This window comes from Heterodontus francisci, chromosome 1 (assembly GCF_036365525.1).
Source record: "Heterodontus francisci isolate sHetFra1 chromosome 1, sHetFra1.hap1, whole genome shotgun sequence".
Taxonomy (NCBI): Eukaryota; Metazoa; Chordata; class Chondrichthyes; order Heterodontiformes; family Heterodontidae; genus Heterodontus; species Heterodontus francisci.
Window position 1 is genome coordinate 187,068,326 of NC_090371.1, and position 14,752 is coordinate 187,083,077.

General features: G+C 45.7%; 1 non-coding gene across 1 annotated transcript; it reads right to left on the reverse strand.

Annotated features, from left to right (window-relative positions):
• Positions 1 to 468: 468 nt before the first annotated feature.
• On the reverse strand, positions 469 to 541 carry trnak-cuu (transfer RNA lysine (anticodon CUU)). The gene has a single exon. It is a non-coding gene; the product is annotated as a tRNA-Lys (tRNA).
• Between the last annotated feature and the right edge of the window lie 14,211 nt (positions 542 to 14,752).

The following is a 14,752-nucleotide window of genomic DNA, read 5'->3' on the forward strand; positions in this document are numbered from 1 at the left end:
AGCACAGGAGGAGCATATCACGGGGCTGAGCTCTCCTGCCATGACTTACCCTTAAGTTAATTCATTCCTCCCTTAATTAAAAAATACTAGTTATACTAGGGGCCTTGTTCTACCCACTTCAATCTAAAGTCCTTAAAAAAAACACTTTAGTAGTACTCACCTTATCACCAGAGATTTATTTTCCAACAAAAAAAACTTACCCCTTTTTTTAAGATATTCTAACAGCTGCAACTCAGCAACCAATCACCTTGCAGTTCTCCTCTGACGTCACTGTTTGCCTTTTTTATCAAAACTCCAGCGTGCTGGAAGAGGTTCGACTGCTCTCCGCTCCCGGAAGGTAAGAGACTGGGCCTTGATCCTCGCGGTCAATTTATAGGCTCCACTCTTGGCATTCTCCACACAGGTCCGCTCCGCTCCCAGAAGGTAAGAGTGAAATGGATTCGCCCGCAGAAGAGCAGAGCTTAAAGACGCCCAACGTGGGGCTCGAACCCACGACCCTGAGATTAAGAGTCTCATGCTCTGCCGACTGAGCTAGCCAGGCCAAATGGCCTGTTCCTGTGATGTATATTCTATCTAGTTCCATGCCAATTTTTTTTCTGTTCAGATTGTGCAATCTCATCTACATGCTACATTAATATGTAAATGAAGGCAGGAACCACAGCATAAAAGAGGGCCATATGGGACAGATGATTCCAGAAGCTCTTCAAGGACCACCTGTCATATTGCATTGCCAAGTATGGGCTCCTGTGCCACTTTTCGGAAGGAAAATTACAGCTGCCAAAAATATTGCAAACTAATTTAAAGTTAAATAAAGTTATATTCATTTGCAAACTCTCAACTTAAAATGCGTGATACAGATTCTTGCATTGGTGAATATTTTTTAAGTAATACAAAATCAATATAAAGTGCTAAAATACTAATCAGTTGAAAGTCAGAATATATATATTGTTGTTATATATATTATAAATACATATTTTATAATGTATGTTATAAGAAAATGTAATAAAACAATATATTTTTGAAGTTATGTTTATTAAAATGTGAAAAGTTGGATTTAAATGCACAATTCTTTAAACCAGTCACAGAGAATCCTCCAGATCAACATTCAATATTTGACATTGATCCAATATTCCCTTGATTATAAGCCTGACCCTTTGGGCAAGCTGTTCCTTTAACACAGCCATGTAATTCAACCATGGCCAGTATATTCTCTTCCTTGGACAAGGTTTGGTTCTGGCTCTCCTCTGTGCCAATTTACTTTTCCTTCTGCTCTGCCTTAGAAAGTGCAAGTGACAACAGTAGTAGTGTATATTAATGATAGGAGTGTACATTAATGATTGAAAAGTGAATATGGGAGGTATGATCAGTAAGTTCGCAGATGACACGAAAATTGGTGGTGTCGTAAATAGTGAGGAGGAAAGCTTTAGATTACAGGATGATATAGATGGGCTGGTAAGATGGGCGGAGCTGGGGCAAATGGAATTTAATCCTGAGAAGTGTGAGGTGATGCATTTTGGGAGGACTAACAAGGCAAGGGAATATAAAATGGATGGTAGGACCCTAGGAAGTACAGAGGGTCAGAGGGAACTTGGTGTACTTGTCCATAGATAACTGAAGGCAGCAGCATCACAAATGCCAGGCTTCAGCCAATACGATTCACTCCACATGATATCAAGAAATGACTGAAGGCACTGGATACTGCAAAGGCTATGGGCCCTGACAATATTCCGGCAATATTACTGAAGACCTGTGCTCCAGAACTTGCCGCACCCCTAGCCAAGCTGGTCCAGTACAGCTAAAACAATGGCATCTACCCAGCAATGTGGAAAATTGCCCAGGTATGTCCTGTACACAAAAAGCAGGACAAATCCAACCCAGCCAATTACCACCCCATCAGCCTACTCTCAATCATCAGTAAAGTGATGGAAGGTGTCATCAACAGGGCCATCAAGTGACACTTGCTTAGCAATAACCTGCTCAGTGACGCTCAGTTTGGCTTCCACCAGGGCCACTCAGCTCCTGACCTCATTCCAGCCTTGGTTCAAACATTACCAAAAGAGCTGAACTCAAGAGGTGAGGAGAGTGACTGCCCTTGACATCAAGGCAGCATTTGACTGTGTATGGCAGCAAGGAGCCCTAGCAAAACTGAGGACAATGGGAATCAAGGGAAAAACTCTCCGCTGGCTGGAGTCATACCTAACGCAAAGGAAGATGGTTGTGGTTGTTGGAGGTCAATCATCTGAGTTCCAGGACATCACTGCAGGAGTTCCTCAGGGTAGTGTCCTGGGCCCAACCATCTTCAGCTGCTTCATCAATGACCTTCCTTCAGGCATAAGGTCAGAAGTGGGAATGTTCGCTGATGATTACATAATGTTCAGCACCATTTGCAGCTCCTCAGATACTGAAGCAGTTCGTGTAGAAATGCAGCAAGGCTTGGACAATATCCAGGCTCGGGCTGATAAGTGGCAAATAACATTCGCGCCACACAAGTGCCAGGCAATGACCATCTCCAACAAGAGAGCATCTAACAATCTCCACTTGACATTCAAAGGCATCGCTGAATCCGCCACGATCAACATCCTAGGGACTACCATTGACCAGTATCCATATAAATACCGTGGCTACAAGAGCAGGTCAGAGGCTAGGAATCCTGCGGCGAGTAACTCACCTCCTGCCTCCCCAAAGCCTGTCCACCATCTACAAGGCACAGTAAGGAGCGTGATGGAATACTCTCCACTTGCCTGGATGGGTGCAGCTCCAAACAAAACTCAAGAAGCTCGACATCATCCAGGACAAAGCAGCCCGCTTGATTGGCACCCCATCCACAAACATTCACTCCCTCCACCACCGACGCACAGCGGCAGCAGTGTGTACTATCTACACGATGCACTGCAGTAACGCACCAAGGCTCCTTAGACAGCACCTTCCAAACTCGCGACTTCTACCAACTAAAAGGACAAGGGCAGCAAATGCATGGGAACACCACCACCTGCAAGTTCCCCTCCAAGTCACACACCATCCTGACTTGGAACTATATCGCCGTTCCTTCAGGGTTGCTGGGTCAAAATCCTGGAACTCCCTTCCTAACAGCACTGTGGGTGTACCTACCCCACATGGACTGCAGCGGTTCAAGAAGGCAGCTCACCACCACCTTCTCAAGGGCAATTAGGGATGGGCAATATATGCTGGCCTGGCCAGCGACTCCCACATCCCATGAATGAATAAAAAAGTAAATAAATAAGGTGGTTAGGAAGGCATATGCCTTTATTAGCTGAGGCACAGAATATAAGAGCAGGGAGGTTATGATGGAGCTGTATAAAATGCTACTTAGGCCACAGCTGGAGTACTGTGTACAGTTCTGGTCGCCACACTATTGGAAGGATGTGATTGCACTGGAGGGGTTGCAGAGAAGATTCACTAGGATGTTGCCTGGGCTGCAGCATTTCAGCTATGAAGAGAGACTGGATAGGCTAGGGTTGTTTTCCTTAGAGCAGAGAAGGCTGAGGGGGGACATGATTGAGGTATACAAAATTATGAAGGGCATTGATTGTTTAGATAGGAAGCAACTTTTTCCCTTAGCAGAGGGGTCAATAACCTGGGGGCATAGATTTAAGGTAAGGGGCAGGAGGTTTAGAGGGGATTTGAGGAAAAAAAAATTCACTCAGAGGGTGGTTGGAATCTGGAACGCACTGCCTGAAGAGGTGGCAGAGTCAGGAACCCTCCCAACATTTAAGTATTTAGATGAGCACTTGAAATGCCATAGCATACCAGGCTACGGGCCAAGTGCTGGAAAATGGGATTAGAGTAGTTAGGTGCTTGATGGCCGGCACAGACACGATGGACCGAAGGGCCTGTTTCTGTGTTGTATAACTTTATGACTCTATGACTCTCGTACTGTTGTAAAATCATCCATATTTCATACTCCTACAGTCAGATATTTATCTGTCTGGAGTATTATACACAGGTTTTATTGAAATTTTTAGTTTAGGTGTTAGATTTTTCTAATAATTAAACAATGCATTCTAAACCATAATAATTATCTTAATTAATGTTTTACATCCACCAGCAGTAAGCATTGTCACACTCAGTTAAACCCATCTGGGAAAATGAAGGACGACATTGGCCTGGATTTTGCAATCAGCGGCGAAAGGATGGTGCTCGCCTCTGACCTCAAAAGAAGCGACACACAAAGACTTAGTGGGCTCTAAAGCAAAGGCCTCTTCACTTTTGATGTCAGCTTCAATTTGCCACCATCTACATGGGAGCTGTGGTGCAGCAGGACAGGACAGGCAGCAGGCAGGCTGATCAACCAATCAGATTGAAGAATTCTCACAGTTGGCAAAATAGGAAGTAAAAAGCAAGCAATATAAATCACATATAAGTCATTGTTTGGAAAGCAAAATAATGATTGGAACATACACATGGGGTTAAGGAAGAAACATAAAAATCCAAACAAAAACTTAAAAATATATATTTTATTAAAATTCTGCAATTTTTAAATGTTTTTCTAGGGAATGACACACCACACTTGGAAAATTAGCTTGTCAGGGCCAGAGAGGTTGTTCATCAATAATAATGAATTAATACGCTGTTAAAAACTCAGTTACACCTCATTCAAAAAGGGATAATATTTTCAATGTTTTTTATAGTGAGCATAGAGTGCAAAAAAGTTGAAATTCATGACAAATGTGATTTCTAATGATTCCATCTGCGAAGACTGCAACAGTTCACCCTGTGGAAGAGCAGTATATCAGCGACAGCAACTTCCAGACCTCCGCATTTAACTGCACATGTGCAGATGACAGAAGTTGCTATCAGTTTTACACAGTAATGACGCTGAGTGCTGACAGTTTCTCAGTCATTACAACCACAAATTCTGGGCCACTAATATTATCCAAGTAACCTTTAATGGTAAGAGAGCTATTTTCCATTTGACTGCAAGTTAGAAAACATGCATCAAACATTTAAGAAAATGTGGCTATCATTCATGCCACATCTACAGTGACTTTTAAAAAAAATTAGCAAGAAATGCAATACCGTCAAAATCCTTTGGTCAGCAAAAAGCATGTTATTTTTTCCTTATAGATCTTAAGTTTTAATTTTATTCCTTGACTGAATTTTCCAGGCCTTTTGTGGACAGGTTCAGAGGCAAAGGGTGGGGGTGCAGAATATCAGGACAGAAGATGTCAGAGTGGAAGTCTGGCGCCATCACGTCGCTGCTGGATAGTCCCGGTGGCGGCTGTTATGGTGGGAGGACATCGAGCAGGAATGTGGCGGGAAGGTAGTTAAGATAATTAATTAGCCAATTGAAAGCAATTTTACAGGGGTTTGTAAATTTTACAAATGATGCACGGGAACCATGGCGCATCAGAGCGTCACTTGGTGAAAAAAGGTGGCAGGAGCTCAGTGCTAGCTTCATCCGGCAGCCATCATGAGAGCCAGTGTGGCGTGCCAGGGAGGGTGGAGCAGCACGGGCATTGGCAAAGGCAGCAGAGGGAAAAAGGTGCCGGCACTGTGGGAACGTGCCACCAGAGTCCCATCTGGGCAGTGGCACTTCAGCATCAGAAACAGCGAGGAAAGTGGTGGGGAGGGTGTTTGCATAAAAGGCCTTGGAAACTGAGAGAGACCACCTGCCAAAGGTTTCCAGTGAGGAGGAGGAGCAGTAAAGAAGAAGGGAGTGAGGGCTATCCACAGGCAGCAGGAGATCAGCAAACTCCAGGACAAAAGGATGGCTTGCCCTGGAGTGGAGACGCAGGTGAAAGACACAGGGGGGCACACGATCAGCCTCCCGTGGAGGTTACTCTCCAGAGAAGGTCGATCGTCTGAGACTCAGCTACTTTCAAATGTCTGAGCACAGTGTCCAGGAAGACTGTCACTGATCTGTATGCCTTGCTAGAGGATGAGCTGAGCCCCATGGGAGGTGGTGGCCAGCCAATGCGAGTGGCGCTGAAGATCACTATGGTGCTGAATTTCTACACCTCTGGATCATTCTTGCGATCCACTGGAGATGTGTCTGGGATCTCGGACACCACAGTACATCGATGCATCAAGGTGGAGACTGATGCCCTGTTCAACAGGGCCAGTGAATATTGGATTTGTGCACCAATCTGGACAGTCAAACTGAGAGATCCATTGGGCTCAGGGCCATCACTGGATTTCCCCAGGTGCAGGTTATGATCGACTGCATGCACGTGGCCATCAGGCTCCCAAAGCCCAGTCAGCAGCCTTCATCAACAGGGACGGCTTCCATTCCATCAATGTCCAACTGGTCTGCGACTACGGCAGACAGATCCTTCAGATGTGTGCATGATTCCCGAGAAGCAACCACGTCACATACATACGTCAGCAGTCCCAGGTGCCACAGCTTTTCCAGACCCCCACACGTCTTCAAGGACGGATACTCAGAGAAGAAGGCTACCCACTGAGGACATGACTACTTACACCTGTGAGGAATCCATGCATGGACACAGAGGACAAGTACAACACTTGCCAAGGGTCAATTTGAGCAACCATCGAGCAGGCCATAGGGCTTCTGAAGATGCAACTGAGGTGTCTTGATCGATCTGGCAGAGCCCTTCAGTATAGCCCAGCGAGGGACTCGCATATTGTGGTGGTCTGCTGTGCAGTGCACAAGCTGCTGCTGTAGAGGGTGGAGGTGTTGAACAGTGAGGATATCATGGATCATGATGCCTCCTCTGGTGATGAGGGTGTGGACGAGGCTGATGACCAGCTGACGCAAGATGAAGGATCCCAGTGACCACAGGCAAGGCGCAATGAGATATGCACAAGGGAGGCTTGGAACCTGCTAATGCACAGATGTTTCATATGATCCTTACTACCTGTTGGATACATACAAATAAAGCCTCAACTTTCTGCAGACCTACTGTCATCTCCTTCATTTACCTTTCCATCGCCCTGCTCACAGTTGCACATCACACAGGGGCAAAGATGAAGCTTTAACCGCAGGTGGCATGTTGCCTCGCATCCAGCCCCTTGAGGGAGCCAGGGTACAACTGAAGTCCCAAAAATGGAAAGGAGGTGTAGCGCCAACACATTAATACTTCATTAAATGCAACAAGATACAAGTGGCTTCACAGTTTGACACTCTCTTCACCTATGAATGCTACGTGCAGATAGGTGCACTTCTTTAAATTTCTAATGCGTGCTTCTATGTGGTGCTCCTCCTGCACTTGCAGCTGAGTTGAGACAGGCTGCTGGCCAATGGCTTGGGATGACCTTGGCAGCTGTCCTCTAGCTGCCTGAGGCCTGCAGGGCCCCAGCATGCTGAGGCGGTTCCTGCATAGGTGGAGGACCTTATTCTATCCTCCCAGCTACTTGAGGCACTGGTGTCACTAGCAGAGGGGCTGAGTAGTCGTTGGCTATACCAGGAGAGCCCTGAGAGGAGCCCCTAGATGTATTAGGCAGCCACTCCTCCTCCCTTGAAAAACACACTCACACCTCCTTACTGACCTGAGAAGTGTGAGGACCTGATGAAGATTCCAGGTGCCTCATCCCCCTCTCACCCAGCCATTGCTGCACAGAGCTCATGGACGAGACGATGGTATGCAGGTCTGCACACATCTCTGACATCCACTGAGTGGGCTGCTGGATCTGGCCCTCCATGAGGTCACCAATCTCTCGATGGAGGAAGCCAAGCATGTACCCCTCAGAGACATAACAGCACTCATGGCATGATAGACTCCTCCATCATCTGCACATGGGTGTGCATAGCCTCTGGAATCTCCGCCAGATGTTCCTTACCTCTCACTGTAGCTCCAGTATTTACCATGTTGTCAATGACTCCAGAGGCCTGTCATCAGCTGGGGCTCAGCATCACACTGGCCTCCAACAGTCCTCAATGTGTCAGTTGCTTCGGTTGACACAACCTCTGTCAGCTGCTCGGGTGCCTCTATGCCGTGTTCACTAGGGTGTGTCCCCGAATCTAAGCGAAAATGGATACCCCCAACATGAGGGATCTGTGCTGGTGAAGGGTGCGGGGGAATGATATGACGGTGCACCCTCTGAGGTCCCCTCCTCCTTCTCAGAGGTGGGTGCCTATCCCCCGGTCACAGCAGCTCTTTGTTCTTCGGCCTGACCTGCATGAGAGAAGAGATAGATTAAAGGGTGATGTGCTTCCATTAAATCCTTCCAACTACGAGTATGGAGCTCCATGTGTCCAGTGGTGGACATATGAACACTATGCCTGCTGTGAGCCAGAGTCTCCCTTGTTCCTCTGTACTCAGCCACTAATTCTCTTGGGTCTGGACTCTGTTTTGCCATCTGCGATGGAGCAGCCCCTATGCTTCCCTGCCAGTTCTAACACCTCTTCCTCCATGAGGATCAGGATCCAGCCCAAAGTGGTGGGGTGCCAACCGGCGAGCTGCCACTGGATGCCTGATTAGCATTCGCACAATTATGCTGACGAGGCCTACATCTTCTGGCACGCACTCTGAGTGTGTCACCTATTCCAGACCTAAACTTGATCTAAAACAAATTATAGCCCATAAGCTCTAACTATCTGTTTACGGGACAAGTGCAGATGACAGAGGCCATTTGTTGCATCTTGCTCATCTTTCTTAGAAAACTACAATTCTCATTATCAGAGCCTCCAAATGCCTCCTTTACTTTATCCGGATGATTATTCTAGATCTTAGTAGTAGGGATGTGTTTCCTTACATTAATCTGGAATTTGTTCTGCAAGCATCAGCTAATAGTGCCTTATTTTTGAAACCTCTACTTCTTTCTGTATCTTAAAAGCTTTTCTAACATTATGACACTCTTTAAAAATTCTCCCATCTTTCTCTGTGTACCTGTAAAGCAATGGCCCACAGTAATGAACCTTACTCAACATTTGGATTAAAAGGGTTGAAAATCAATATTCTTCTTCAAAGGTTAGCCATGTGTCACCTCCTTCTCCCTGTTGTCAAGCATTGTCCCTATTCTTCCATACAGTCAAATACATGTTGCCAGACGGACAGGCTCTGTTCTTCAGTCTTCATGGCAAGTTCTGTAAATAGATGACAAATATTTCATGTTAACCAATGAATAGGACCTCAAAGTTCAATGGCAGTTCACTAATTTCTCTTCTTCCTCTTCTGCTTATTGATCTTTTCATTCACGAGGATAACCATAAGAAAAACAATAAAGTTAAATAAAGCCAGAGTTTAGCTGTATCACTGAATCAGACCCAGGTTTGATCTGGGCCTAGTCTGCTCTTTCCTCAAGACAGACTGTCCGAGGCCCTTACCTGTCTGTCTCAGCAGAGCTTACTAACTGACCTCTGACATGTCTTTCCCTGCTCTTTTGCCTACTCTTTAAATAGGAAATTGATGGGTTAGTCTCTGAAAAACAGATCTACAATTTTGCTTGGAGTATTAATGTTACAGAGGATCAAATACAATGTCTTAATTCATTTAAAGAGATTAATTGCTAATTTCATCCAGATACCTAAGTTATGTTATGCAAGTGCTTGATGACAAATAAAATATCTAAAGATCAATCCAGCCACTGACTTAGAGATGAGTCTCTTAATTACTGAGACATGATGCAAAACTTCACTGCACCTTGGTAAAATCATTTGCTTCTCAGGTTTTATCATGCACTATTGTGTTCTTGGATAAATGCACTATGTACAGTGCATCATTAGCTTCTAAGTTGTACAGGAACATAGTTTTGCAATTAATTACAATACAGCAAACTGTATTAGCCTATTACTCTGGGAATTGATCGTGTGAGTATTTTTGGATTTTATATTAATAGCTTTTCTATGAGGGTGCAAAGTGACTTGTTAAAATCTTATCCAAGTGATCACTTTGTGAAGGTGATCACCTTCCTCCTCGTTTGTAATCATATTTCTTTGTCATAAATGCAGTCCTATTTTGGAAACAAATTTAAGTCTTCCCACATGAACAAGCTCCATGTTATTGTTTCGTTTTGGTTGGACTTCAAGATGACCAAACTGACAAATTTCACACAAAGACAAAATTTTGTTTGCACTGAGGTGTGGCAATGTTTGTCATTGTGACATAGTCTCTCCTCATCATCGGTCTCATACTGATACAGTCTCTCCATCTCATCAGTCACATAATGCAACAGTCTCTGTTTTTTTATTCATTCATGGAATGTGGGCATCTCCGGCAATGCCAATATTTATTGCCCATCCCTAATTGCCCTTGAGAAGGTCCTGGTGAGCCACCTTCTTGAACCACTGCAGTCCATATAGGGTAGGAACACTAATCGTGCTGTTCAGGAGGGAGTTCCAGGATTTTGACCAGTGACAGTGAAAGACCAGTCATAGAGTCCCAAGTCAGGATGATGTGTGATTTGGAAGGGAACTTGCAGGTGGTGGTGTTCCCATGCATCTGCTGCCCTTGTTCTTCTCAGTGATAGAGGTCACGGGTTTGGAAGAAAGCATGGTGAGTTGCTGCAGTGCATCTTGTAGGTCAGGGTTGACCAACATACAGCCCATGGGCCAGGATCCAGCCCACTAAACGTTTCCATCTGGCCCACGGGTGTAAATTATTCCTGGGGCCATCCCTCATCCTCACCATGACTGGAATTGAGAAACTTCCCTCTGTCAGCTTCTCACAGATAGGCCTTTTTAAAAACATCACACTATCAGTTTCACTGCTGACAGTTGCTGACAGCGGGAACAGCCGTTTTACATCAGATTCGGGGTTTTCCGGCGGGTTCTGACATTTTTTTAAAAGCCCGCTGGAAAACCCCGAGTCTGCTGGAAAACGGTCGTTCCCGATGTCAGCAGCTGTCGGCAGTGAAACTGACAGCAATGTTTTTAAAGCCATCTGCTGAGCTTTCTGCCCTGCAACTGAGTGAGAGGAGGGAACAAAGACACGGGGGAACAGAGAGAGCGGGGAACACAAAGTGAGGAGTGGGGAACATTGGCGACACGGAGGTGGAGAGGGGGAGAGATACAGAGAGAGGGTGGGTGGAGAGGGACAGAGAGAGAGGGAAGAAGGAGATGGAGAGAGGGAGAAGGAGATAGAGAGGGGGAGAAGGAGAAAGGGTGGAGAAGGAGGCAGAGAGAGGGGGAGAAGGAGATGGAGAGGGGGGGAGAAGGAGATGGGGGAGAAGGAGACAGAGAGAGGGGGGAGAAGGAGATAGAGAGGGGGAGAAGGAGATAGAGAGGGGGAGAAGGAGAAAGGGTGGAGAAGGAGGCAGAGAGAGGGGGAGAAGGAGATGGAGAGAGGGGGGAGAAGGAGATGGGGGAGAAGGAGACAGAGAGAGGGGGGGAGAAGGAGGCAGAGAGAGGGGGAGGGAGACAGAGAGGGGGGAGAGGGAGACAGAGACAGACAGACAGAGGTGGCGGGAGAGAGGAAGACTGAGCCAGAGAGGGAGGGGGAGAGAGAGAGTCAAAGAGTCATTTGCTTACAGCACTGCAGGAGACTATTCTGTCCATTGAGTCCATGTCAGCTCTCCACAGAGCTAAGCAGTCAGTCGCACTCCCTGGCTCAATCCCCGTAGCCCTGAAAGTCTATTTCTCTCAGGTGACAATCCAACTTCCTTTTGATGTCATTTATCATCTCCACTTCCACCACCCTTGTGGGCAGTGAGTTCCAGGTCATTACCAGCCACTGTGTAAAAAAGTGCTTCCTCATATTTCCCCAGCATCTTTTGCACAAAACTTTCAATCTGTGTCCCCTAATCCTAGAGGGGAGGGCGGAGGGCGAAGAGAGCACGAAACACACACACACAGAGTGCGTGGAGAGGAGTGGGGGAGAGAGATCAAGGTCTCTCTTGAAAGATGAACATCTATCCAGAATACTCTGCATTGCTACATCAAGTGCGTGGGCAGAGATTGACTACTTATGCAAGCAAAAAACAATGCCAGGTATGTCACTAAATAAATTTTCAATATAGTGACGAGAAAATAAGTCAATAAATTAGTCTTCTCATTTAAAGCTTCTTCACAAAAATGCACATTTGTTGTTTTTATTAATAAGACACATTTTTAATGCCTTTTTAATGCAAATTAGAAATTTGCTCACTGGTCCCCCTGGGCCGAGCAAAAATCTTAATGCGGCCCTCTGCCCGAAAAAGTTGGACACCCCTGTTTTAGATAGTACACACAGCTGCCACTGTGCTCCAGTGGTGAAGGGAGTGAATGTTGAAGGTGGATGGGTGCTGATCAAGCGGGCTGCTTTGTCCTGGATGGTGTCGAGCTTCTTGAGTGTTGTTGGAGCTGCATTCATCCAGGTAAGTTGAGAGCATTCCATCACCCACACTGCTGACTTACGCCTTGTAGATAATGGACAGGCTTTGGGAGACAGGAGATGAGTTACTAGCCACAGCATTCCCAGCTTCTTACCTGTTCTTGTAGCCACGGTACTTATATGGCTAGTCCAGTTAATTTCCTGGTCAATGGTGAACTCCACAAGATATTGATGGAGGGTATTCAGTGATGGCAATGGCGTTGAATATGTTGGAGATGGTCATTGCTTCCCACTTGTGTGGCACTTATCGGCCCAAGCCTGATGTTGAACAGGTCTTGCTGCATGCGGGCTCAGACTGCTTTGGTATCTGAGGAGATACAAATAATGCTGAACATTGTGCAATCATCAGCAAACATCCCCAATTCAGACCTTATGTTGGAGGCAAGATCATTAATGAAGCAGCTGGCAATAGTTGGGCCTAAGATACTACCCTGAGGAACTCCTGCAATGATGTCCTGGAGTTGAGATGATTGACCTCCAACTACCAAAACTATTTTCCTTTGTGCTAGATATGACTCCAACCAGTGGAGAGTTTTCCCTCAATTCCCATTGACTTCATTTTGCTCGGGCTCCTTGATGCCAAACTCAGTTAAATGCTGCAATGACATCACGGGCAGTCACTCTCATCTCACTTATGGAATTTTGTCCATGTTCAGACCAAGGCTGTAATAAGGTCAGGAGCTGAGTGGCCCAGGCGGAACCCAAATTGAGCAACAGTGAGCAGGTTATTGCTGTGTAAGTGCCGCTTGATTGCACTGCCGAGGACATCGTCCATCAGTTTGCTGTTGATTGAGAGTTGATTGATGGGGTGGTAATTGGCCGGATTGGATTTTTCCTGCTTTTGGTGAACAGAACATACCTGGGCAATTTTCCACATTGTCAGTTAGATGCCAGTACCCTAGATGTACTGGAACAGCTTGGCTAGAAGCCCAGCTAGTTCTGGAGCACAAGTCTTCAGTACTACAGTGGGATGTTGTCAGGGCCAATACCCTTTGCTGTATTCACTGCAGTCAGCCATTTCTTGACATCATGTGGAGTGAATCAAATTGGCTGAAGACTGTCATCTGTGACATTGGGGACCTCAGGAGGAGGCCGAGATGAATCATCCAATCTACACTTCTGGCTAAAGATGGTTTCAAATGCTTTTCAGCCTTGTCTTTTGCATTGAGGTGCTAGGCTCTGCTATCAGTCAGGATGGGGATACCCATGGAACATGCTCCTCCTGCTAGTTGTTTTATTGTCCATTCATGACTGGATGTGGCAGGATTGCACAGCTTTGATCTGATCCGTTGGTTGTGAAAGCGCTTAGTTCTGTCTATAGCATGCTGCTTCTGCTGTTTAGCATGTATATAGCCCTGTTTTATAGCTTCACCAGGTTGGCATCTCATTTTCAAGTATGCCTCATACTGACAGTCTCTCTTTCTCATCGACCTCATACTGACACAGTCTCTCTTTCTCATCGACCTTATACTGACACAGTCTCTCTTTCTCATCGACCTCATACTGACACAGTCTCTCTTTCTCATCGACCTCATCCTGACACAGTCTCTCTTTCTCATCAGTCTCCTGCTGACTTTGTTTCTTCTTATTATTGGCCTTGAATTTACATTGTTCTCCTTCTGCTTCCCATTTGCATTGTTCCTCTTCCTGTCTGTGTCATTCCTCCTCCTGTTTATGTCACTCTTACTCACTCTCTCTCAGCCTCTAATTACAACATGACTAACTGAAATACTGTTTCAAAGTATTTCTCATCAACCTCTTTTGGTCAAGGCCGTTTTAAATATCATTGTTATTGTTCAGTTCACTTCCACATTTTATATCACCTTTGTGATCAAAATGAATCCTTATCCCAAATTTTAGGGTTGCTCTAAATGTACTTCAGGGTAAGGATCATCAGTCTGTCATGAAAGGGGATCTCATGTCCCTCATGGTCAGGAGTTGACTTGTGACTCCCCAATAAATGTATGTGTAGTAGATGACTCAGTGATGGAACAATAAGTATCCCTTCCTACGTGGGCGATACGTTCTCATGGTCACCGCCCCAAACTTCCAAAAGATGGACTGATTAACACTTTAGTGACATGAGGCCAGACCAGACATGCATCATTAAGATACTTTATTTTACAGTCAGCAAATGGTTATACAGAGTTTCCTAAAACAAATGATTTCCGAAGCCCAAAGGTCCAAAGCCACCTGTTCCCCCCAAGCAACATGTCATGTCTCAAATTACTCATACATTGTGTCCAAAAATATTATTTTCTGAAAGAAATCTATCTAGCTTTGTCATTTATCATAAAGAAGACGATTGGCTGAATTTTACCAGCCTTTTGGGGATGGACTGGAAGGCAGGAAGGCTGGCAAAATGGCATTGGAATGTGTCAGGGGGCAACTGATGAGCTGATGTCTTCCCACTGCCATGCCATTTTGCCAATGGTGGGAAAGCTGGCAGATTGGCCACCTGCCAGGAAGCCAATTGAACCACTTAAATAGCCAATTAAGAACCACTTACTGCCTCCAAGGGC